Here is a 27,401-nt window from a genome sequence, read left to right as displayed (position 1 = left end):
GTTAAAAAAAAAAAAAGAAAAAAAAAGAAAAAAAAATACAATTAAATTCAACTGGAGGGGAAGTGTCGGAGAAAGGGGGTTTGGTGTGCTCTCACCTACTGGGCACAACGTAGGGGTGTATGGCACGTCTCCTGGATTAGGGACACAACTACCTTCAACTGGGACTTGACAACAAATGCAAATAATGTAACTAATCACTTATACCCTCATATTAATGTGAAATAAGAAAAGAAAAGATAAGAAGGTGTTCCTTTCAGAGTAGATTTGAGACCAGACTGCTGCATGCGTGTGTGGGCCTTGGAGTTGGGCACTGTGTCAGCTTGCCTTTACTAAACTGAGCCCAGGTGATGCACACACACACAGGATGCAAGGTGTGTGCATATAGGCCCATGCAAAACGCTCGTGCCTGTGTTCTTGTGAGAATGGTTTTGACGATGTGGCCCTGCAGGTGAGAAACCTTTGGAAGAATCTAGGAAACATTTGTGCCCCAGGTATATGTCACTCCATGATGCTTCCTGTGGAATTCCATAAATTCTGTAAATTTTTCCAGGCTTGTGATTTCCTTTTGGGCTGGCATTTAGAAAAACACAGAGCTCAATTTCGTCCACCACTAGAAAATTATCCAAACCTCACTCATGGATGTGTTTTGAGTGAGAACCCTTCCCCACAGCTTTGCATTGCTTCACTTCCGTTACTGCGCTCTAAAGGCAATATATCTTCATAACTAACCTTTTTGTATGTAAAATAAAAACAACAATATTAAAAGCCTGGTCAACTACCTGATCTCCTGAGAACTATGAAATGGACACAGAAGATAAAGAGGTGGAAAAAAATGAAAGCAAAATCCAATCAACACCTCAGGGAGGACCATGCCTTCCACAGGGCCTGGCACCACAGTAGTGCTCAATGTATGGATGTTGATGTTTTTTAAATATATTTATTAAATGAATGAAAGAACCTCAGAACTAAACTTGGCAAGAAATGTCTTCAATGTCCCTGTGTGCTCAGACGGATCAGGAACATGGTTGGAAGTCAATAAATGTCTTCGACTAAACATACGAATGAGTCAACAAATGGAACACGTGAACAGGCAAGAATTGAAGGTCTGAAGATGCTGTGCTGTGAAACTTACAGAGCAGAGGGTAGCACCCTTGCCACCATGAAGGTGAGCCCATGGAGAGATGGTGGTAGGCAGAAGGAAGCTGCCCACATCTTCAGTTACGGCCAGCCTGGGAAAGGCAATGATATTCAGCACAAAACCCTGCCAGCCACAAGGATAATGGTGGTAAAACAAGGCAGTTTCAATGCTTTATCCTTCCCCTGCACCTTGCCCAGGTCAATTTTTACTCTGTGGACTTACTATCAATTCAGTCAGCAGGTTCTCTAGAATCCTCTGGAGAAGGAAGATGGAAGATGTTGCAGCCACCCACACCAGGGTTTCCTGGAAGCTTCTGATTCCAGCAATTACTGACATTCACAAGAGTCTCCTGAAACATTTGATAATTGTCAGATTTCTAAACACCCACAGTGCACAACATCCCCCATTAAGTGTGCACACTACAGCTAAAACACTTAAGCAGTGTCCTAAACCCTCAGTGAAGATTATTATGTACTACATAGTGAGTAAACTACCCAGACTAAGAGAGCTGTCACTGATACGGGTTTGAGTAGGGTCACTCTCTAGCCCCTACACACTGGCCTGAGGCCACCCAGCATTCAAATTTCACCTCTGAAAATGACATTTACCATGTATCGTAGCCTTTAGGGTGCTTTGCAAATAAATATTTGCAACTGCAAATATTAAATTGTCAATGCTGGGAATCTAAAGTCACACTCCAAAATTAATTTGCACACACACTCTCTCTCTTTCTCTGTGGTCTCAGAAGAAAAACTATTAAAGTGCAGACATTAAAACCCTGAGCAATAGCTTTAATAAAGCTGGAGAGGCAAGCACCTCAGAAAAATACTAAAAACAGCATCAAAAAGAAATCCGAACACCCTCCACAATTCTTCCCCCCCCAAATTATCAAAATAACTCAACTCTCACTCAGTATCATTTGTGTTTTCTTCATTAACTTTGAAGTTAACCTCATCTCATTTCCCTCTCTCCCTCCAAATGTATCTATATCACACTGTCAGTAAAGTTTGGTCTGAAGGGAAAATACAGACTTCAAATATTAAATCTGAGCTTCCCACATAGAGTAGTAATAAAAGAGTCAGACAGAAAACCTTTGTAATAATAGACTCAGACCAAAATAAAGCCCTGAAATCAGATGGAATAATGATGTCTAAATTGTTTATGGAATCAGCATGCTCTTACAGCCGTGGGGCTTCATAGCTTTTGCTTTGGGCTCTGTGTGCATGCAGGCGTGGATCATCTGGTTTTCAAAATCTGCTGCCAGAAATTGTCTTTTGGACCACAATCAGGGTGATCACCAATTTCCCTCCCTCCCCTGCCCACCTCCCAGGCATTACCAGTCTGCTCAACCCCCCTAATTTGTTCTGCGTCTGGTACCATGGACCTCTGGCCCTTAATTAGCCCACCCCAAGAAGGTGCATGTGTAATGGTGTTACCCTCCAGCTTTCAATAACGACCTCCAATTCTGACGACTTGAAGGCTAGGGAGGTCAGCTGGGAAATACAAAAATAAATATGTTTTGGAATGTTTTATATTACTATCTTGTTCCGCCTACAGTAACAAATTAACAAAGCTCATGCATTTATTTGAAACTCTGGCACAGAACAGCACTGCCCAATAGAAAGGGGACAGCAGTGCCACAAATTTCCTTTTAAATTTTTTAGTAGCCACATTAGGAAACTGAAAAGAAACAGGTGAAATTAATCTTTAAGACATTTTTTATTTAGCCCAAATATACCCAACATATAATTGATAAGTCTGAAATCTGGGGTGTGTTTTATACTCACCGTCCATCTGGGATACAGATACTAGCTTGGCATCAAAGATACTAATCCTTGATCTGTATTCAGGGAGCATCAAATTCACAGTTGAAAGAGTAGGTGTGCATGCCCAAGTTGGTCCAAATAGACTTAAAAATTCTCCAATAACTGAATAGAGTATCAGTTTTAAATTTTACATTTAAATAAATTAAAATTCCAAAGACGTAAAACTTTACTTAGGTTGCCCTGGCCACATTTAAGTGCTCTACAGCCAGCCACAGGGGCTCGAGGCTGCAGTCTTAGGTGGAAGATAAGGGCCACCTTTACAACATACCTTAAGAGAAGGATTTTCAAGTCAGTCTAACCTAGACTGAAATCCTGGCTGGCACATTTACTAGCTGTGTGACCTAGGGAAATCACTGACCCTCTCTGAGTCCCTGTTCCTCTTCTGGAAAAATGAAGCTAACAACACCTGCCTCACAGAGCAGTTACGAGTGAAATTCCAGTGGTAAGAGGGCCCTGCCATGGGTATAGGACAGACATTACTTCCTGCTCATCCACTGAAACCTCCTCACCTCCTTTTTCCAAAAACTGGCTTTGTGAGTAAAAGAAACCCTTTTCCACCAAGTGCTTTAAAGATTCTGCTCTGTCCTGTCAGTCCCACTAGTGGTAGGCTCCCAGCAGGCCCTCTGTGCCCTCTGTTTTGGACAGCACCACTAGTGATCTCATCATCAGCTGACACATCAATTCTTCCTCTGGACTAGGAATTCTTAGGGTCTTCAGCTTTGCAGAACCAACACACAGGAGCCAGCACATCCCAAGAGATGGCTTATCCCAACATCATCTACTGGAGAGGAAAAATAATGAATTCTACATCAACAGAGACAGAGTCATCCAAGAAGCCTCCCTCAACGTCCTGGCCCACTGGGTTCTTGGACTGTCCTAAAGATGAATAAATTTTGGAGAATACCCCAGTGATTGTGTATATAATGCTATCCTTCCAGACAGCACGGCTTCCCCATGTCCTTCACAGGCTGTTTCCAGTGCTGCAAAGGCCTTGCCTACCTTCTGCCCTATCAGCCTAACACCTCTCCATCCTTCTAAATTCAGCCTCTTTGCTTATCCCCTGAGAAGCCTCCCCTGGCCACTCACCCTTCTGGACTCCCCACTCCCACTGCAACCCTTTGGGGCCTTGTACTCAGCTCTATGTTGCACCTAAGGGTACTAATTTCACACTGTTGGCTTAATAGCTGTCCCCCGAGGGCCTGAGTGTGAGCCCCTTGAGACAGGAGTTCTGTGTCCCCAAACCAGCTCAGTGCCAGGCAAAGGAGCTGTGGGGCTGGTGTTTGTGGAATTGAACTGAACTGAATTAAATTAAATTCCAAGCCTTGTGTGTGAAACTGTAAATAGGTAAAGTTCTCCGACCTTTTATAGTTCTCTGTAGGGTTTTCTAGAACTTAATTTTTGTAACATTTCATCTTTCCAGCATGTGTCTCTAGAGCCCAAGAGGGAGGCAGAGATCAAGAATGGGGATGTCTGAGGGAAAATGGGGAGAACTTCCACTTACTAGGTGCCAGCTCTGATGCCACTTACATCTGACATGCCACCAAATCTTCACCACAATTTTCTGGGTACAGCTATTCTCAATAACTGAACAGGCACCTGAAGTTCAAAGAGTGGTGGAGCCAGGCTTCCAGTCCAGCTCTGTGGAGATCTGCATTGAATGCTCCTTCCACTGTGCTGCTCTGAAGCTTGGAATGGCAGCTCAAAGAAGGGTAAGACTCAAGGAAAAGAGAGGATGAGGTTTCAGATTTTGCCAACAGCCAACCTTGTCTCCCAAAGTAAAACAGAACATAACTCCCTCTGTTTAGCCATAGAAGTGCCACAGAGAAGAGAAAGCTAATGGCCTGCCAATGTCTTCATCTACTCCGCACATCTACTCCACACCATACTTAGTAGGGTGCAGGCATCAGGGAAATAAGAGGTTCTTAGAAAAAAGGAAAATGCAAGAATTTGAATACCAGCTCACTCAGAGACAGCTGTTTTAGACAATGTACTTCAGCTCTTAGAACCTGTTTCCCTATCTGTCAATGAGTGATAATGGACCTTGCAGATTAGAATTAATATAGGCAAAGAATTCAACAGAGAACAAGGCCAACAGCAGGCAATTGAGCAATAAAAACTATTATTCTTGCAAAGTCAAGATAAGAACCTTGCCCTCTGTGAATTTATAGTCTAATAGGAGAGAGAAGCATGGAAACTAATGATCTAACAACTATATATGATGCAGCAACTTACTATCTAGAAATCAAGGTGGCATCCCCACCACCCCCAGGCAGCTGCCACCCGTTCAGGGAAAATGGCCTTGAACCTGCCATCCTGTTTAAACATTTTTCTTCCTCACTCTCGACCTACAAATGTCCTAGAAGTGATGGTGGAGTCCTTTCTGTGTCACTTTTGGGAGCTGAACTCCAACTGCCCTCAGCGCTGATAGGATGACGGTTCAGCTGGGCAGGCAAGTAAGCTGGGCCCCTACCCTCAAAGGCAAGCCAGCCTCCCTCAGCTCACCACAGCCCCTCCCCTGCACCTGGCTGCACAGTGCTCAGGGCAAACAATAAGTAAACCAAGCAGCGTGGTCCGGGCATCCAGGCGTTCAAAATGGGCACTTGTGTGGAATTGGTTTAAAATGATACACACGGCTATTTCTCCCTTTCTGACTTACCCTGACAACATTGTGACTAATGGCTTTACTTTCAGAGTTTCTGGATCATTGAGTAAATTTTAGGGTCATTAAGTGAGGGGGGAAGTAGACTTCTCATACTCGATATGTTTGTCCTCGAAGTATTTTTCTCTCCAGTCTTTTCCTTCCCTATCACAACAAGCATGAGCACCTTTGACGTGGGTGTAATGCCATTTGGTTCACATGGTCTCCACAGACCAAACAAATAAGCAGTGATGATGGCGAGTGCAGACCATTCTAGCCTAAAAGCCTGGAACTGTGATGGACGCCTCGGTCGATTTGTGTGACCTGCCCGGGCAGCCTCTACCTCCCAGCTTCCTCCCTTCTCCACAGGGCTTTCCTCTGGGAATCTGTTCCCCCACATAGCACCTGCCCAGCAGGCAGCGAGCCAAAGCATCCCACTGCCCGACCAGAGCTGATTAAACCGGCAGTCAGTGCCTTACACAGCCACCCAGCTGGTGGGCCAGCAACAGAGCTTCCTCCCCCACTAGAGTCTGAATGAAGGGGCACAGCTGTGCTCATCAGGGACCAGCACTGGGACTGTCACGTCATACCCACTCAGGGCTGGGCTGGTGGTGCCTGGGACTACGAGCATGGCAAAATGCATAGAGGAGCATGAGAGCAGGGTGGATACCAGCCGAAGCAGAGACAGGGGCCATTCAGCACAGTTGCAAGTGGAGCCATCAGGATGCAGCTGAACCTGGCCGTCAGCTCCCCTGAAGGAGATAAGAATGTTTTACCATGCTGGCCCTGGAAACTCCCAGGCTTTAGCCACCTCCCTTACACATGGGAAAACTGAGAGCAGAGAGGGAAATAGTTGACCAGAACTTCTAAGGTGTCAAGGACAGACTGACTGGCCTCTTCGTTACTCTTTGGTGCCATTGTGTTCAGACATGAGCCCGAATGCTGCCGTGAAGGTATTTTTTACGTGTGATTAACATTTACATCAGTTGTCGTTAGGTAAAGCAGGTGACCCTCCTTAATACAAGAGGACTTCATCCCATCACTCCAAGGCCTGAAGAGCTAAGAAGGAAGCTTCTCAAGGAAGGAGGATTCAGCCTCCCCTTGAGATTCAGACTTAAGACTGCAATTTCAGCTCTCCCCTACAGATCTCACACCTGCCAGCAGTACCTACCACCCTTCACCTCCCATCCCACCCCAATCACATGAGCCAATTCCTTCAAAATAAATTTTAAAGACAAATAAGTAATCCTACCAGTTCTGTTTCACTGAAGAACTCTGATTAGTAGGCCCTGAGCCTCTTGCCAGTTTCCTAAAAGGAAGTTTAAGGGAAAAGCAATCGATGGTGTTCATATCATGAAATAAAAAGGCATGCTATCATGCAACTTCCGAACAATATCCTACATAACAGAGTTAGTACACACAGTGGGGGAGAAGGTAGCCTCAGGATCCAGGCTGTTCTACACTGACTCTACCCGCTGTCTTGAGGCTCTGGGCAAAGCACAGGCCTGTCCTGCCATTTTCTCATCTGCTGAACAAGGATAGTGATGGGACCTGCCCCAGGGGAGACTGTCAGGATTAAATAGACCAGGCAGATAAAGCACTTAGGTGGGAGCCTGATACCTTGTTAGTACTCAATACACACTAACCATTATTCATGCTATTGTTGCTAATAATTAGAATTGAAAGAATGTCAAAACATTCACTCTTCCAATAATACGTATTGAGCAGGGCATGGATCAACATGCTTTCCAGTGCAAGTGGCTGACCTAGTCAAAAAGGGAGGTTGTTGGCTGCGGCGACCTGGAAATGCAGAGATACAGCCTGTAGTGGCTCAGCTGCATCCCAGGCCAGGGCGCCACCAGGCTCAGCCTTCTTCTCTGCAGATGGATTCTCCCCTTTCCTCCTGCGTGCCAGCTTTGTTCTCAAGCAAGCTCTGCCCCTGTGGGTCCAAGGTACCTCTGAGCTGCTCCAAGGCTCCAGCAGAGTCTGGCTCTCCCTGCACAAGGCAGGTAGGCACAGGGTAAGGTAAAGAGAAGCACTAGCTTGTACATACACACACACACACACACACACACACACACATACATGTGCACCCATAAAATAGGGCCATAAAAATTCATGTTTTTCACAATTCTTATTTGTGACCTCAAAGTCACAAAATCCTCTTGTGTGACTATGCAGAAAACAAGAATCACTAAGGCCCTGTCTCTCTCCTTCCCTTCATGGTCCAGGGACCTTTTAATTATCTCTGCGTCCTTTCCCTGTCCCCAGTGCAGCCCATAATGTGAGGCAGAGAACAAAGTGGGAAGGGACATCTGAGACCAGCAGCAGGCAGCCCAGGGCTTTCCACGAAGGGGCTCAGAGTCCCCAGAGCAGGCGCAGAGCAGGGTGTGGTCAGAGACCCTGGACAGAGCACAGGCAGGCAGCACGCAGACATCTCAGAGCCGCAGGCTCCTGCCTCAGGAAGGAGGATTTGAAAAGCCCCATAGAGTCCAGGCACTAAAGAGCCTGGGGAGACCCCTAAAGGCAGAAAGAAAAATTTTCCCAAAGAAATCTGGTCATCGGCGCCAGTGTTGGGACACAAGATCTCAACAACCAAGGCAAAGGGAACCTTGGGGTGCTCACCAAGGCTGATGACAGGTCTATACCTTGAGTTATAGGGTCAAGCTGTCAGGGAAGGGCTGAGCCTAGGGACAGGGTGAGAGACAGTGGGCAGGGTGATGTGGGCCCAGGGAAGGGGGAGTCAGATACAGAGGTTGGGGGCTAGAAAGGCCTGACAGCCAAAATCTCTGTCTCTACATCCATAAAATGCATAGTAAGGGCATAAAAAAATAAACCCAGATCTGCATGGCTAGATCTTTCCTCTGGAGATCTTTGCTCAAACAGCTCTTCCTCAGACAGGCCTCTCCCCACAGCCTTGTTTATAAAGGCTACTTCCCCTTTACGTTTCCACCCCTCAGCCTGCTCTAATAATACATGGTATCCGAGGGTCTATCTCTCTGTCTGTCATTAGATCTACATCTCATGTTCTGGCCCCCATAGACTGAGATTTCACTTGTCTTGTTCACCTCCGCCTCCCGCCTCCAGGACAGTGAGTGGTACATGTAGGTACTCAATAAAGTATCACTTATTCTTTATCAGCTTTTGATACAACTGAGCAATAGCTACTGGCTCCAGGTAGAGCTTTCAATGGGCTCCCATGTAGACACCTGTGTGTCTCAGTGTACACAGACCACCTCAAACCATCCCACCTTCTTGCAGAGACTAAACAGGATTCTTTGGTCTGGAATGTCCCTGCCCAGCCATGGGCTCAAGCCTTCAGTGGGATCCTCCTGCCTGGATTTCTTGGCCACTCTTCTGCTTCTGCTCCCAGTCCTGTGTGTGACCACACTGCACAGCTGGCTCACTGCAAGTTTGCTGCATGCCTTCAACATTCCACATGCGCTGTGTGTGCCAATCAGCCCCAATGTGCCAAATGAACATTAGCAGCTATGGCTTGAGATAGAGCTACATGTTCTCGCCTCCCTCTAGACATCCATGTAGCCCTCAGAGGAGTGCCCAAAAATTGACCAGCTTTTTTAACATTTGGGGAATGGGTTGGTCAACAGTTGAAAAAGAGCTATGTCTTAGCAGAGATTGGGGTATCATGGATTTGATGCCAACTAGGAATTAGAGGTAGGCCCAAACCTCAGTGTTAATAACTCATTCCCTTTATCACCTGAATTTTGCTATTATAAAGCATCACTGACCAATAGAAAAATAATGTGAATCACACATGTAAAATTTCCTAGTTGCCGCTTTCCAAAGTAAGAACACAGGGAAATAAATTTTTTGTTGAGGCAGAGTCTCACTCTATTGCTCTTGGCATCAACCTCACAACAACGTCAAACTCCTGAGCTCAAGTGATCCTCCTGTCTCAGCCTCCCAAGCAGCTGGGACTACACATGCCCACCACAGTGCCCAGCTATGGGAGAAATAATTTTAATAATATTTTTATTTAAGTCACTACATCCCACATATGATCATTTCAACACGTAATCAATTTTAAAAAGTATTTAGGAGATATTTTGTGTTCTTTTTTCATAGAAAGTCTTTAAAATCCAATGTATAGTTTATACTTAAAGCCAGCCTCAGCTGAGACCATCCACATCTCAGGGTCACAAGAGCCACATGAGATAAGTGTCTACCACATAGAATAGCTTGGGAGTCTAATGGGTGCTGCTTCCTTCGTAAGTTGCCATAATGGGACCACATCACTTTTTCAGCAAAATCTCCTTCAAAACCTAAGAGACAGAAAATCAACCATTTTAAAGCAATTATCACATATCCGAAATTATCTTGCCATTCTACACTTTCTGATTGTCTTAAGTCCTTATGACACCCCATCAGCCCCTTTTCAATTTGTGGAGACAGCGGCTCAGAGAACAAAGCTTCTATTCTGCCTAACCTCAAAGTCCAGCAGTTGACCATTACATTTATTTATGTTTGTTTTTTAAATTTTTTTTATTAAATGATAACTATGTACATTAATGCAATGCTGGGGTACAGTGTAGTGTTTTCACATACAATTTGCATTACATTTATTTTTAAACCAGTATTCAGAGAGTATGGTCATTTCACAGGAAATGCTCACAGGTGGGGTAGGAGGATTAAATGTATAAAAGAAAGTGGCTACAAGTAAATACTAAGAGACACAAGTAGATCTGGTGGATTTGGCAAGTTTCTAATTTAAATTCTGAACCCTTATCCTGAGCAGTCAAGTTCAAAGTTCAAATTTCTGAAATCTTCTTAAGTGGTGAAAATGCTCACTCTCTCCAAAACCAAAAAGAATTTGCTCTGGAATGTCACCTCAAAAGTATTGTTTCTCTCCACTCAAGAGGCTGTTAAGAACTCTCATGAAAGACAGTATCATTTTGAGATAACTCACCTAACCATAAAAATTAAGGTATCTCCAAAGTTTTGGCATTACATAGCCATCATTGGGATATAAATAAATGTTTGATGGAAAATATCTGTGGACCCAGGCCTTCTTTATACATTTTGCCTCCTCCTACACTGGGGCTCCAGCACTGCACCTAAGGCGTGCCTGCAAATTCTTTGAGAAATAAATTCAAAGTGGTCACACTTGTCTTGCGAACTTGACTTTGTGCTAGTGGTAAAAGAGAACTAAGTGATTGTGCAGCCAAGTGTGGAGTCAGGGAGAACCACAGTGAAAGAATCCAGGTCCCAGCAGACTCTTAAATCTACAAGGCACTTCAGACGCAGATTTCCAAATGAGGGTTGTGTCTGGCAAGATCATCACCTACCACGGGCGCCCACTAAGCACTCACAAGACAGCTGATTCCCACCAAGATGTACTCTAAATATAAAATACACACCATATTAGTATGACTAAATGTGAAAAATGAAATACCTCATTAATAATTTTAGTCATTACTAACTTACATAAAATATATGATTAGAATTAATTTCAACTGTTTCTTTTTACTTTCTTAATGTAGCTACTAGAAAACTTAAAATTACATATATGGTTTACATTCTATTTCTACGCTCTAACCAGTTATTTTCAACTGGTGAGCCACAGCACACTGGTGTGCTTTGAGAGGATCTTAGGTGTACTGCAAAAAATTTTAAAGATTATTAATTAAATTATTTGTGAAAGAAGTTCAAAGCACAGTAAGTATATTCTTTTTTTCTCTTTTTTTTTTTTTTTTGATCAACATAATTTAAGTGTACCATAGAAGTTAACTATAGGTCCAAGTGTTCCGTGAGATAAAAATGGTTGAAAATCATTGCCCTAAACAGCCAGCCCTCTGAAAGGATTCTGGGTCTTTTAAGGTCTCCACAAATGAGTGTGTGATTCTCATCTCTTTTCAAGTACCACTGATTGGTTGAAACTCCAGTACTGTCCAATTCTACTCTCAGGCACTCATCTTTTTTAACACAAAGGGTACAGAGGCTGGGGACATCCCTAAATACATGTTTGGCTTTACCATGCTGACATCCCAGTAAAGGGTTGGCAACACATTGGTGGCAGAAACTCAGGATTTAGAGTCAGACTCCTATTTGAGTCCTGATTTCCAACTTACAATGTGTGTGTGTTTAGAAGTTATCTCTTTTTCTAAAATTCTTCCATGGTAATGAAATGCAAATCAGAACCACAATGAGATATCACTTTACTCCAGCTAGAATGGCTATTAGTAAAAAGACAGAAAAGAACAAGTGCAGGCCAGGATGTGGGGGAAAGGGTACTGCTCTACACTGTTGATGGGTATGCAAATTAGTACAACTATTACAGAAAATAGTATAGAAATTTCTCAAAAAAAATAAAAATAGACCTATCATATGATCCAGCAATCTTATTGCTGGGTATATACACAGGAAATGAAATTGGTGTGTCAAAGAGACAGCTACAGGGCGGTGCCTGTGGCTCAAGGAGTAGGACACCAGTCCCATATGCCAGAGGTGGTGAGTTTAAACTTGGCACTGGCCAAAAAGTGCAAAAAAAAAAAAAAAGAGAGAGAGAAAGAGAGACAGCTACACTCCCATGTTCATTGTAGCATGACTTATATCAATGGACAAGTGAATAAAGAAAATGTGGAGTGTATACACACAATGGAATGCTGTTTAGCCACACACAAAAAAGAATGAAACTCTGTCATTTGTAACAATATGGAGGAAGCTAGAGGATTTATCCTTAGCACATCCTGTGAAATAAACCAGGCAGGAACAGGACAAATATTGCATGATCGCACTCGTATGTGAAATCTAAATAAGTTGATCTCACAGAATGGTGAGAGTAGGATTGTAGTTATCAGAGTCTGGGGAGGATGGGGAGACAGGAGCTGAGGAGAGATTGGTTGACAACAGGCACAAGAGGAACAACTCTTGACAATCCATTGCACAGTACAGTAGCTATAGTCAACAATAGTATATTAAATATTTCAAAATAGCTAGAATATACATTTTTTATGTTTTATTTTTCTGTTTTATTTTATAATAAATTGTGCATGTATGTAAATGTAAAAAAAAAAATAGCTAGAAAACAACATGTTGAATGCTCTCACCACAAAGAAATAACAAGTTTTTGAGGTAATGTATATGCTAATTATCCTAATTTGATGCTTATACAATGTACACACATATGAAAACATCACATGTACCATAAAAATGTATAATTACTATGTGTCAATTAAAAACAAATAAAACTTTGAGCCAGGCACAATGGCTAACACCTGTAATCCTAGCACTCTGAGAGGCCAAGGTGGTTGGATTGTTTGAGCTCAGGAGTTTGAGACTAGCCTGAGGAAGAGTGAAACCCCTCTCTAAAAATACCCAGGCGGGTGGCAGAGGTAAGATGGCAGACTACACCTAGCTTTTTACAGAAGCTCCCATCCAAAAGGAGAGTTAAAAGACAGAAGTTTAGCAAGTAAGCTGATGGTTTGGAGCTGAGCCAAGACAGAAGGTTGAATAATGCACATCAACCCTGCTGAGGAGAGTTGCAACCCCAAAGATACAAACAAAAGGTACTAAATCCATCGCCAAGCAGACAGGAGTCCCCTCCCCCATGAGAAGGGCTTGCAGTAAACATCACACAAACAAGCGAGCAGAGTTCAAACATCTTCCCATTCATCCCATGGAAGAGACCCTCTAAAAACTGAACCTCCTACCCATACGAGGGTGCCATGGCACTCTCCTGCCAGGCATAAAACTGTATAAAACTGTATATACTCTCTATCTGCAACTCTGAACTCCCAGCACTCCCCTCCACTCTCACCCTGAGGTCTGGAAGCCTGTCCCCCATGGAGTGCCGATTCTTGGGCATTTTCTCAAGAGGTGTGGACAGGGGAAGGGCCCTTACTCATCTATGCTGATTCTGTGGCACCAGAGTAAGGAGAGGATGATCAGCTGAGAGGGAACCATACAGGAGCAGCAGTGTGCCCCCAGGTGCAGAAAAGCACAAGCAGCAGTGGGGAACAATAAGGCTCATGCCCCTGGGGCTGTCCCGGACAGACACACCCTATCTCTCTGGGCAACCAGAGGAAGCCAGGCACCATCTCCGGTGGCAGCCACTGGCAGATGGCTATGGGACATGAGTAAAGGGAACCCGGGACTAGAATATATGCTCGCAAAGCCAACAGACTTCCAGGGTGGGCCTGAGTCAGAGGACTGTTTTACTGAGGTTAAGATGCATCCGGCCCCCAGGGGATCATAGCTGAGACAAAGGCAGCCAGGCAGAGGCTGGAACTGACAGCTCAGTGTGAGCTCTAATTGCTTGCTGCTGTCCAGAACTGAGTTGTGCTTTCTGTCACCTCAAGCAGCATCTGATAGCTGGGACAGAAACAGACTCTGTGAAGTTGTGCTGTTCTGCCAGAAACATCAATCAGGGGTAGGGCTGGAACTGAGTGAACCACCCCACCCTCCATTAAGCACCTGAGGTCATCAGGCCTCACCTCCCCCTGCCAGATAGCAGCCAAGAACAGCAACCTGGCTGAGGAGACATAGATCTCCCTCTGACTCAGGCAGGGATAAACCACTGGGGGCATCTGCTCATTGGGGGTGTGGCAGAAGTGCAAGGTGGGTAAGGAGGCATCAACCTTCCCAGACTAATGTATTTCCTGGGTTGGTCCTTCTGACCTCATGGAACATCAGAGCCAGTCATACTTCAGCTACCAGCAGACCCCTGCTATCTAGTTGTCAGAGACCTTTTGAACTCCCCCACCTGAGACCAGTGCTGACTGGTTCAATTGATTTGGACTTCTTGAACTGGGCCAATCACCTGAGGACTATCCAAAGTGGTACTCTGGGTATGTGGTTGTGGGAAAGTATAATTTTCCTTTTCCAATTGTTGCCTATGGGGATCAAGGTGACTTAATTGCTGGCATTTCTCCACAGCTGAGACTTCAACCCAGCGTAACTGATTTACTAGGATAGAACAGAGACCAGCTGAAAACAAGACAGAGTGACTTAGCCCCACCAAACCAAGGAGGCTCCCAGTTTTTCAGGCCATAGCATTGCACAGGTCCTTGGAAAAGCCCTAGGAGAAAAGGTACAGACACCAGTCCCAGCCTTTGGGCAAAGGGCTAGTTAATCACTACTCCTGGAGCCCCCAACCCAACTTCTCCTTATCTGCTCATCTAGCCAAACAGTGTAAATTAAGCATGGGGCAGAATCAGCGGAAAAACTCCAATAACATGAATAACCAGAGTAGATCTACCCATCCCAAGGAAGAATATGGCAGATGTAACTGAAGATCCCATCCATAAACAAAAGGCTGAGATGTCAGAAATCAAGTTCAGAGTCTGGATAGCAAATAAGATCAACAGAATGGAGCAAAGGAGGGAATCAGAATTTCAAGGAATTATTCAAAAGATGTCTCAAGAATTCAACAATTTCAAAGATAAAATGACCAAAGATTTGGAAACATTGAGGCAAGAGTTTGTAGCCCTCAAATATCTGAAAAAATACGGTAGAATCCCTCACTAACAGAGTGGAGCAGGCAGAAGAGAGGATCTATGACATTGAAGACAAACCTTTTGAACGTGCCCAAGCACTCAAAGAGGAAAAGAAATGGCGAGCAAAAATGGATCATTCTCTCAGAGAGCTCTGGGATAATTCAAAGAAAATGAATATTTGCCTTATAGGAATCCCTGAAGGCGACAAAGTTGCTTCACAAAACACTGAGGCTCTTCTTTATGAAATTATGAAAGAGAACTTTCCAGATATGCCAAGAGATACTGAAATTCAGATAGCGGACAGTTTCAGAACCCCAGCACAACTCAACCTGAATAAGACATCCCCCAGGCACATCATAATTGACTTCACTAAAGTTATTATGAGAGAGAAAATTCTAAAAGCAACCAGACATAAGAAAACCATAACCTATAAGGAGAAGTATATTAGAATGACTGCAAATCTCTTTGCTGAAAACTTTCAGGCTAAAAGAGGGTGGTCATCGACTTCTAATCTCCTAAAACAAAATAAATTTCAACCCAGGATCCTGTATCCAGCTAAACTGAGTTTCATCTATGATAGAGAAATTAAATACTTCAGTGACATTCACATGTTGAAGAAGTTTGCCATAACTAAACCAGCTCTTCAGGATATTCTCAGACCTATCCTCCCTAATGACCAGTGCTATCCTCCACCACAAAAGTAAACTCACTCAGAAGCTTTTGATCAAATTCCAACTTCCATAGTGGTGAAAGGATTAAAAATGACCCCTAGACTTTCGAAAAAGTCAATGCCCATAATTTTGCCAGGCTTATCAATATTATCAATTCTTGTAAATGGCTTAAATGCCTAAAGAGACACAGGTTGGCTGACTGGATACAAAAACTCAGGCCAGATATCTATATTCCAGGCAAATGGAAAGCAGAAAAAAGCAGGTGTTGCAATTTTATTCACAGATACAATAGGTTTTAAACCAACAAAAGTAAGCAAGGATGAGGACAGTCACTTTTTATTTGTTAAGGGCAATACTCAATATGATGAGATTTCAATTATTAATATTTATGCACCCAACTAGAATGCACTTCAATTTATAAGAGACACTCTAATAGGCATGAGCAACTTGATTTCTTACAGCACCATCATAGTTGGAGATTTCAACACTCCTTTGGCATTGTTGGATAGATCCTCCAATAAGAAGCTGAGCAAAGAAGTTTTAGATTTAAACTTAACCATCCAACATTTGGATTTAACAGACATCTGCAGAACATTTCATCCTAACAAAACTGAATACACATTTCTCTCATCAGTCCATGGAACATACTCCAAAATTGATCACATCTTAGGTCACAAGTCTAACCTCAGCAAATTTAAAAGAATAGAAATTATTCCTTACATCTTCTCGGACCATCATGGAACAAAAGTTGAACTCAGTAACAACAGGAATCTGCAGACTCATACAAAAACATGGAAGCTAAATAACCTTATGCTGAATGGTGGGTCAGAGATGAGATTAAGAAGGAAATTACCAAATTTTTGGAACAAAACAATAATGAAGACAAGAATTATCAGAATATCAATTATCAATTATCAATTATCAGCAACATCAAAAATACACTACTGGGACCTCATCAAACTAAAAAGCTTCTGCACAACCAAGAACACAGTAAGTAAAGCAAGCAGACAGCCCTCAGAATGGGAGAAGATATTTGCAGGTTATGTCTCTGACAAAGGTTTAATAACCAGAATCTACAGAGAACTCAAGCATATTAGCAAGAAAAGAACAAGTGATTCCCATCTCAGGGTGGGCAAGGGACTTGAAGAGAAACTTCTCTGAAGAAGACAGGTGTATGGCCCAAAGACATATGAAAAAATGCTCACGATCCTTAATCATCAGAGAAATGCAAATCAAAACTACTTTGAGATAACACCTAACTCTAGTAAGATAAGCCCAAATTACAAATTCCCAAAACCAGACAGGTTGGTGTGGATATGAAGAAAGGGAACACTTCTACACTGCTGGTGGGAATGCAAACTAATTCGTTCTTTTTAGAAAGACATCTGGAGAACACTTAGAGAACTAAAAATAGACCTGCCATTTGATCCTACAGTTCCTCTACTAGGTATATATCCAGAAGACCAAAAATCACATTACAACAAAGATATTTGTACCAGAATGTTTACTGCAGCCCAATTCATAATTGCTAAATCATGGAAGAAGCCCAAGTGCCCATGGATCCACGAATGGATCAATAAATTGTGGTATATGTATACCATGGAATATTATGCAGCCCTTCATGTTTACATGGATGGAGCTGGAAAATATTCTTCTTAGCAAAGTATCTCAAGAATGGAAGAAAAAGTATCCAATGTACTCAGCTCTACTATGAAACTAATTTATAGCTTTCATATGAAAGCTATAGCCCAATTATATCCCAAGAACATGGGGAAGGGGGGAGGTAAGAGGAGGAGGATAGGTGGAGGGAGGGTGATTAGTGGGACCACACCTATGGACCCACGATCCATCTTACAAGGGTAGATGTAAATCTTTCTAAATGTAGAATATAAATGTGTTAACACAATAACTAAGAAAATGCCACAAAGGCTATGTTACCCAGTTTGGTGAAAATATTTCAAATTGTATATAAAATCACAGCTATGATTTAATTAAAAAAAATACCCAGGCGTTGTGGTAGGCACCTATAATCCAAGCTGTTCAGGAGGCTAAGGCAAGAGGATCACTTGGGCCCAAAATGTTTGAGGTTGCAGTGAGCTATGATGGCACAGCACTCTATCAAGGGCAACAAAGTGAGATACTGTCTTTAAAATAAAAATAAACAAAACTTTAAAAAATAAATAAATAGGTTGGGCAAAGTTACTCACATTTATAATCCTAGAATTCCAGGAGGCTGAGGTGGGTAGATTGCTTGCACTCAGAAGTTCACGACCAGTCTGACCAAAAGCAAGACCTCATCTCTACTAAAAATAAAAAAATTAGCCATGTATAGCAGTCCCCTATTGTCCCAGCTATTCAGAAGGCTGAGACAGGAGAATCACTTGAGGCCAGGAGTTTGAGGTTGTTGTGAGCTATGACGATACATTGCACTCTAGCCTAAGGCAATAGAGTAAGATGCTGTGTCAAAACAAAATCAATCAATCAATCAATCAATCAATTAATAAAATTCTACCATGGTAATGGTAAAGAAAAAATATTTATCTTATTATAGTAGATAAGAACTTGGCAGCCTGCCTTGGTGGGACTCAGGTCGAGAATACAAATGGAAGCTCTCATACCATATGTCAGCTTCAACATATGAGTCCATAACACCACAAGCCCAAATATTTACAAGACATAAGCTAAGCTAACAAACTGCTTGATAAAATATTCTAAGTTCCTATGTTGACAAGCATACTTTTCTCAGTGATGAAAAATTTTAACGTTTTTTATATAACCAAAAGTTAGCAAAATATCAAAGACAACTGAAAGCAATTATTACACCTTCTGGGTCTTCTACAGATGAGGAGAGTATGTTTGAATGAGTAATAATAAATATTGAATTAATAAATTATTAGATCCTTTTATTATCCAAAATGGCTGACTAGGAGCTTTTCCAACACACCTTATCCACTTGGAAGAACCAAATTATTCAAGAGAGAATGTGAGACTTACAATAGAAAAGTGGAGATGAGGAAAGAAAACAGGGAACCTGCATGGCTGGGACCAGCTGGGAACCGGGAATGAATCCCCAGCATAGGAGTGAGTGAATGTGCATCTTTTTCCAATCCACTTTCCTACTAGGTCTGCATCCAGGCCACAAGATGGCACCTCAACCCTCCCAAGCCTTTATCTACCTTTAGGAGTGCCCAGGAGACTGAGAAAGATCTGCTCTAGGGAGTGTCCCTCACCATTTCTGAGATCTAAATAGCTACTGAACACCATTGTTTGAGATCTAAGTGGTGACTAAACATCCTTCCAAATCCTGGCTCTTAACAAACTGTGCATAGTCCTGAGAAACAGCAGCATCAGTTCCAGCTATTGTGCAAACCCAAGCAGCACTTGTGTAACTGAGACTTGAGCAGGAAATGGACTTCAGTGACCGTGTCTGAGAAGAAAGCTTGACACAGGCTTCAGCCACTGGCACTGGAACCAAGCAGCCCACCCCCTCAGGACCTGAGCAGAAGGAAAGTTGTCTTGCAAATCCAGTCTTGAGCTGGACAGCAGCTACCATTCTACCAAATGGGTCTGAATTATAGGGTAGGTGCAAATTGCCTGTATAAACTGAGCAGATAGGTTGGCTGTAATAGCTAGGATATAGCAGGAAGCCCCAACAAGACTGAGGCATGAGAAGTATGCAAATATCACTTCTGGCCAAAGCTATAAATACTGAGACTGCCCCATATTCCCCATGCTAAGATCTCAGCAAAGCAGTACTCCTCAGCTAAGCATTTAGCCAGAGTCCTGAGGACTGTTTAACCACCCTCACCATTGTTGGTGCATGTACCCACCACTGAAGGGTCTAAGTGCAAGCTTGCCTTGTCAAGCTCTAGCTAACTTCTCCACTTCCCCTAACCCCAAGACAGAGCAAAGGATCCAGGCTCCTGGATATTCCACCCAAACACTCCTTCCAGGGAACAGAGGTCAGGCATGAGCATCCTATTGCTACCATCATAGCTGCAGGTGCCACCTGTTGCCCTGAAAGTGAGTCTGCCTGCTTCTTCCCAGAAGTTGAGAGCCAGCTCACCTTCCCACTACAATGCTACTATAACCAGCATTGAAAAAAATTCACCCAGAAGCCCAAGTTTTGGCCTGCCTGGATACATCAACACAGGTACCAGCATATGCCGCATTAGGTAACAAGGATAGACATGCTTACCCCCAGCACTACCACTGAAACCTGAAGATTGGCCCATCTGGCATTCCAGTCCTTAGCACAACTTCACCAGTGTAAACTCCACCAATAACTACACCCAACGACACCAAGAAAACTACAGAGAGAACTAATACTATTTATACCCAAAGAAATCAGAGTTTTCACTACTGCACCCATCCAAAAGCAAAGCCAAAGACCCCTATCAAACAAACATCATAGTCATGTCTTCAAGAAAAAGTCTTCAAACAAAAGTAAATTTAAAAATAAGAAGCAACTTTTGCTACAGATGCACAGAAATGAATGTAAAGACATAGGAAGCATGAAATAGCAAGGTATTATGCCACTGTCAAAGGAACACAATAGTTCTCCAGCAATAGATTTTAACCAAAAAAGAAATTCTCAGAATGTCAGGTAAAGAATTCAAAACATGGAAGGCACCTGTGGCTCAGTGAGTAGGGCGCTGGCCCCATATACCGAGGGTGGCGGGTTCAAACCCAGCCCCCGCCAAACTGCAACAAAAAATAGCCGGGCATTGTGGTGGGCGCCTGTAGTCCCAGCTACTTGGGAGGCTGAGGCAGAAGAATCGCCTAAGCCCAGGAGTTGGAGGTTGCTGGAGCAACTCCGCTGCACTCTACCAGGGGCGAAAAAGTGAGACTGTCTCTACAAAAAAAAAAAAAAAAGAATTCAAAACATTGATTTAAAAGAAGAGATGCAAGAGAAATATTTAAACCCATACTAAGAACTCATAAAATCCATTCAGGAAATGAGTGAGAAATTTACCAAGGTGACAGGCATTAAAAAATAATTTTGAGAACTGAAAATTCATTGAAGCAAATACAAAATATATTTAAAAGCTTCACTAGTCTCTCTCACCTCTTCTCAGTCATGAGGGGTACTTATTGACAACTCTTTAGAAGTGCTCTAAGCTTTCTCTTTGTTCTTAAATATAATTTCTCTTTGTTACACTAAAAAATAAATTAATTTGGATGTGGAAAGAAGGAAACACCTTTACACTGCTGGTGGGACTGCAAACTAATACAACCTTTTTGGAAGGAAGTATGGAGAATCCTCAAAGAACTCAAATTAGACCTCCCATTTGATCCGGCAATTCCATTACTGGGCATCTACCCAGAAGAAAAAAAAATCATTTTATCATAAGAACATTTCCACTAGACTGTTTATTGCAGCTCAATTTACAATCATCAAAATGCAGAAATAGCCTTAAATGCCCACCAACGTAGGAATGGATAACAAGCTGTGGTGTATGTACACCATGGAATACTATTCAGCCATTAGGAAAGATGGAGATTTTACATCTTTTGTATTAACCTGGATGGAGGTGGAACATATTCTTCTTAGTAAAGCATCACAAGAATGAAGAAGCAAGAATCCAATGTATCCAATTCTAATATGAAGATAATAGATGATGTAATACATGGTGGGGACAGGGGAATGAGGGAGCAGGGAGAGAGAAGGAAGGAGGAGGTCGGGGGGATCACAGTGTATGACACAACTCTTGGAGGGGACACAATTGTAAGAGAGAATTTACCTAACAAATGCAATCAATGTAGGCTAATTCTTTGCACCCTCAATGAATCCCAAAGAATTTTTTAAAATTAACTAATTAATTAAAGCATTAATACTAGGCCAGGCAGAATAAATTCAGAAATTAAAAACAGATTATTTGCAATAATTCAAGTGGACAAAAATAAAGAAAAAAAAGAGCAAAAAGGAATGAACAAAGCCTTTGGGACATTTGAAACTACATAAAATGAACTTCTGGGGAGGGGGGAGGATGGGTGGAGGGAGGGTGATTGGTGGGATTATGCCTATGGTTTAACCTATAAGGGTACATGTGAATTTCTCTAAATGTAGAATATAAATTACTTAACACAATAACTAATAAAATGACATAAAGGCTATGTTAACCAGTTGGATGGAAGTATTTCAAATTGTATATAGCAACAGCACTCTGTACCCTATGATAGCATTAATGTACACAGATATGATTTAATAAAAAAAAAAACAAAAAATAAAATGAACTTCTGAGTTATTGGCATTCCTAAGACTGAAGAGAGATTAAAAGGCCTAGAAGATCTATTTAATAAAATAATAGATGAAAATTTCCAAGTCTAGCAAGAGACAGACATCCAAATATAGGAGGTTTAATGAGCCCCAGGCAAATACAATATAAAAAGGAGTTCACCATGGCATATCATAATCAGACTGTCTAAGGTCAAAGTAAAAGAATTAACTCTAAAACCAGCAAGAGAAAAGAATATGGTAACTTATAAAGGAAATCTCATTAGACGAACAGTGGTCTTCTCAGCAGAAACCTTATAGGTCAAAAGAAAATACAATGACATATTCAAAATGCTGAAAGAAGACAAAAGTATTGCCAACCAAGAGTTTTATATTCATCAAGATTAAGCTTCACATAAGATAGCAAGAAAATGTAGAGGAAATTAATCACCACTAAGCTGGTCCAACAAGAAATGTTCACAAGAATCCTAAATTTCAGAATGAAAGGACAATATTTACCATCATGAAAATATAAGAAAATAAAAAGCTCAGTGATAATGCAATCACACAGAGGAGGAAGAGAAGGGAATCACTACAGAATTCCAACAAACCACAAAGCCTGTCAGAGAAAAAGAAAAGAAACAAAGAATTTATAAAACAACTAGAAACAATTAGCAATATAACATGAAAAAAATTTACATATCAATATTAAATTTGAATGCAATTGCATTAAATGCTTCACTTAAAAATAGATTGGCTGAATGGATTAAAAATATGATCCATATTCATGCTTCCTACAAGCAACTCACCCTCCCATAAATACACGTATAAACTGAAAGAAAAGAAAAAGCTGCTCCACCCAAACAGAAACTAAAAGCAACCAGGAGTAGTTACACTCACATTAGATAAAACAAACTTCAAAACAAAACAGTAATTAAAAAATAGATCATTATATAATGATAGAATCAATTCAGCAAGAGGATATAACAATTCTAGATATATATTCACCTACTTCTAGAGCACTCAGATTCATAAAACAAATATTATGAGTCTAAAGAAAAAGATAGACAGCAATACAATAATAGTGGGAGACTTCAACTTCACACTTAAGAAAACTATATCATCTAAATAAAAATCAACAAAGAAACATTGGACTTAATTTGGGCATCAGAACAAACTTTCATAGAACATTCTACCCAACAACTGCAGAATATACCCTATCTCCAAGATAGACTATATGCTAGACCAGAAAACAAATCTAGGGAATTGTTTTAAATCAAAATCATATCAAGTATCTTCTCAGACCTCTGTGGAATAAAATTAAAAATCAGAAACAAGAGGAACTATGTTGGTAACTTTGGAAACTATACAATACATGGAAATTAAACAACATGCTCCTGAACAATCATTAGTGAGTTCATTTCTTAATTGAATTTCATTTCTTAATCTCTTCACAGAAATTTTTTTTAATATTTAAGCAAATGAAAATGGAAACACAAAATACCAAAACCTGTGAGATATGGCAAAAGCAGAGCTAAGCAAGAAGTTTATAGCATTAAATCTCTACATCAAAAAAGAAGAAAAATTACAAATTAACAACCTAACAGCACACCTCAGAGAAATGGAAAATTGAAAATAAATCAAACCAAAAAATACCAAAAGAAAAGAAAGAAAAAGGATCAGCTAAATGAAATACAGACCCAAAAATACCCCCCCAAAATCAACAAAATGAAAAGTTGGTTCTTCTAAAAGATGAACAAAATTAATAAAGTAGGCTAGGACATAAATAGACATTTTTCAGAAGGCATGTAAATAGTTAAGTGTATGAAAAAATCCTCAGCATCATTAATAATCAGAGAAATTCAAGTAAAAACCACAATGAGATATCATCTTACTCCAGTCAGAAGGGCTATTCTTAAAATTCAAAAAATAATAGATGTTGGTGCAATGTGAAGAAATTGTTGTACACTGTTAGTGGAATTGTTTTCTATGGAAAACAATATGGAAAATTCTCAAGTAACTACAAATAGAATTACCATTTTTTGATCCAGCAAGCACACTACTGGGTATTTGCCCAAAGGAAATCAATATACAAAAAGATAGCTTCACTCTCATTTATCACAGCACTGTTCACAATAGCTAACATATGGAATCAACCTAAATGCCCATCAATGGATGAACAGGAAAAGATCATGTAGTGTATATACACAATAGAACATAACTGAGTCATTAAAAGAATGAAATCATGTCTTTCACAGTAGTTAGAACTGAAGGCCATTATCTTCAGTGAAACAAGTCCAACATGGATAAGTATCACACATTCTAACTCATAATTGGGAGTTGAATAATGTGTATACACGGACATAGAGAGTGGAATGATAGACAATAGAGACTCTGAAGGATGTAGGGGTGAAGGGTAGAGGGCGAGTTCATTACTCAGTGACTACAATGTACCTTATTCAGGTAATGGTTATGCTAAAAGCCCTGATTTGATAATTATATGTACAAAATCACATTGTGCCCCACAAATTTATATAAATTTTAAAATAAAAAATAAACTATTATATGTTTATTACATGAAATTTATTATTTTTATGTCTTTTTATTAAAATCATTAATTATATTAAAGGTTTAACCATAATGTGTTCCATTGTCGATAATGATAAAAAAACAAAACAGAGTTTCATTTAATGTGTATAGAACTTTAATTTGTTTTAATGTCAATGGAAAATTAAAATTATATTTTAAACTTTTAAAAAAGTTATTTATTTTCAAAAATAGTTAAAATTCTCTATCAAGATTAAAAGCAATATAAGATTATAATTAATACCTACTTTTAAAATCAAATATATTTTGTAAAAGCTTTTTTAAAACTTTTTGAAAAATTAATTAAATTTTTTAAATTGGTTATCTAAAAATAGAAAGATTTATGATTCTGGCATTCACTGTCCATCTAAGTGCCAATGTAATGAATAGTTTCCATGTTTTACAGTATAATGTCTAGACTTAAGTACACAATTTTTTAAATGTTCCTCAGCCATTGTGTGCAATGTTTTTGTGAATACTGGCTTAATTGGCGAGTTCTTCCAACTGGAACATGAAAAGAAGTAAGAAAATGGATGTTGGCACTGGTAGATAATGATACTTTGTTTTGCAAGACTACAGAATTCACATGCTCTGAGAGAGAATTTGGCAATTTAATTAGTCTTTCTTCAAGGAGAAATTTGACAATTTAATTAGCTTATCTTTTCCCTTACCTAAGTGTTTCTGCAACACAAATCCTCTGTCTCCAAGGCAGTGTTCGTCTCCAAAGTCAGCGGTGGCACAGCTACAGACCTTTGTAATCTTCCACACAGCTGTCCTTTGTTCTGAAGGCACAGGTAAGAGATGTGAGGAAATGTTTCCCTGGGGTCGAATGGTGTTAGTCAAGACAGTGGATGTTTAAGAACACAAGTCACCCTGTGCCCATGCTAATCTCCAAGAGATAGAGGTACTCATGTGTTCCCAAATAAACTTGTTTAGTGTGTTTGTGGTTTACATGGCCCTCTTGTATATGAAAAGCATGAAGCCTAGGGTAGGATTACTCTTGCCAGTCTCTTAGGGCAGCATCAGAACTGAGGTTATTCCCTGAACTCCACAATTTTGGGGGATGTATACTTGAATGAAACAGTAATTAAGTTACTATGTTCCCTAAGATCCTTAGTTTTCTCATCTGCAAAGCAGGGACAATGAAGCCTTACCTCATTAAGACTAAGAATTAAATGAAATACATTCATAATATTTGTAGAACAAAATACTCAAAACACTCCTTTACGTATAATTGTTCCTCTATTAATACTAGATGAATTAATGATAATAAGTGAAGGCAGCAAGCTGTCCAGAGGCCTGTTTTCTCATTTACAAAATGGAAGAAGTGATATTTATGTGTGACACCATGATATAATAAGGCATGATTATTTGATCTCTGCCCCTGGATCCTGGCACACAGCTCCTAAGAGCCTTGAAATCTCCAGCATGTCTTTTGTATGCTAATGAGATGACTGGTATCTGGCAGCATAGGTGGCTTAGGCGTCTAGGTAGCTGAGGCACCTAGGTAGCTTCAGGATGGGGGCTAGTCACCAGAAAAACCAAGGCAGAATTGGAGAGCTGGCACCAGAAAAACCAAGGCAGAATTGGAGAGCCACCCTCCCCCAATCCAATGACCAGTGATGTAATCAGTCATGTCTATGTAACGAAGCTTCCATAAAAACCCAAAAGGAGTGGATATGAGAGCTTTCTGGTCACTGAACACATGGAGGTTCCTAGAGAGTGACACACCTAGAGAAGGCATGGAAGCTCCATACCCTTTCCCCCACTTCTTCCACCTGGCTGTTCATCTGTATCCTTTGTAACATCCTTTATAATAAATGGGGAGACATAAGTGTTTCCTTGAATTCTGTGAGCTGCTTTAGCAGATTAATTGAACCCAAGGAGGAGATAATGGAACTTCCCACAGATAGGCAGTCAGTCAGAAGCACAAATCACAACCTGGAGCTTGTGATTGGCATGTGAAGTGTGTGCAGCCTTGGTGGATCTGAGCTCTTAACATGTGGGATCTGCCACTATCTGTAGGTAGATAATCTCAAAACTAAATTGGACTAGATCAGGCGTCTGCTATGGAAATGGTTGTTGGTGGGAAGGCAGAGGAGGTAGAAATTCCCACACATATTGGTGATCAGAGGTGAGTAGTATGTTAAGAGTAGGAAAAACACAGTTTGGCTGTTCCTATAGACTGTGTCAGTAAGACTATCTTGAGAACAGATAATATATCTGGCACATAGTAAGGGTTCAATAAGTAAGTGGTAGCAGTACTGATTATGACATGGTGGTGATGATGATAATGACAATTCCAAACATAATTTGGAATCCCATTTCATCATGAAGTGCTTCAAAGGGGCATAAATATAAAAATAAAATTTAAAAAAAAAGGCAAATCTTTTCTCAACCATAGCATTAAGAAAATAACTTCTTGGCCAGGCATGGTGGTTAATGCCTGTAATCCTAGCACTCTGGGAGGCTGAGGCAGGTGAATCACTTGAGCTCAGGAGTTTGATACCAGCTTGAGCAATAGTAAGACTTCATTTCTATGAAAAATAGAAAAACCTCCTAGGCATGGTGGCAGGTTCCTGTAGTGCCAGCTACTAGGGAGTCTGAGGCAAGAGGATTGCTTGAGCCCAAGAATTTGAGGTTGCTGTGAGCTATGATGCCATAGCACTCTACCCAGTGCAACAGAGTAAGATTCTGTCCCCGACCCCAAAAAAAAGAAAGAGGAAAATAACTTCTTGTTTTTCTCATAATTATTAGTCTATTATTAACATTGATAAGGAAGGAAAGTAGGCACAGAGAAGCAAAATTCTACATTCTCTTCTAGGGAACATATAAAGTCCATTGATAAAATGACTCTTAAATACAAGAAA

The sequence above is a fragment of the Otolemur garnettii genome, unplaced genomic scaffold (genome assembly GCF_000181295.1).
Source record: "Otolemur garnettii isolate 467f Iridium unplaced genomic scaffold, OtoGar3 scaffold00059, whole genome shotgun sequence".
NCBI classification, from domain to species: Eukaryota; Metazoa; Chordata; class Mammalia; order Primates; family Galagidae; genus Otolemur; species Otolemur garnettii.
This window is presented reverse-complemented; position numbering follows the sequence as displayed.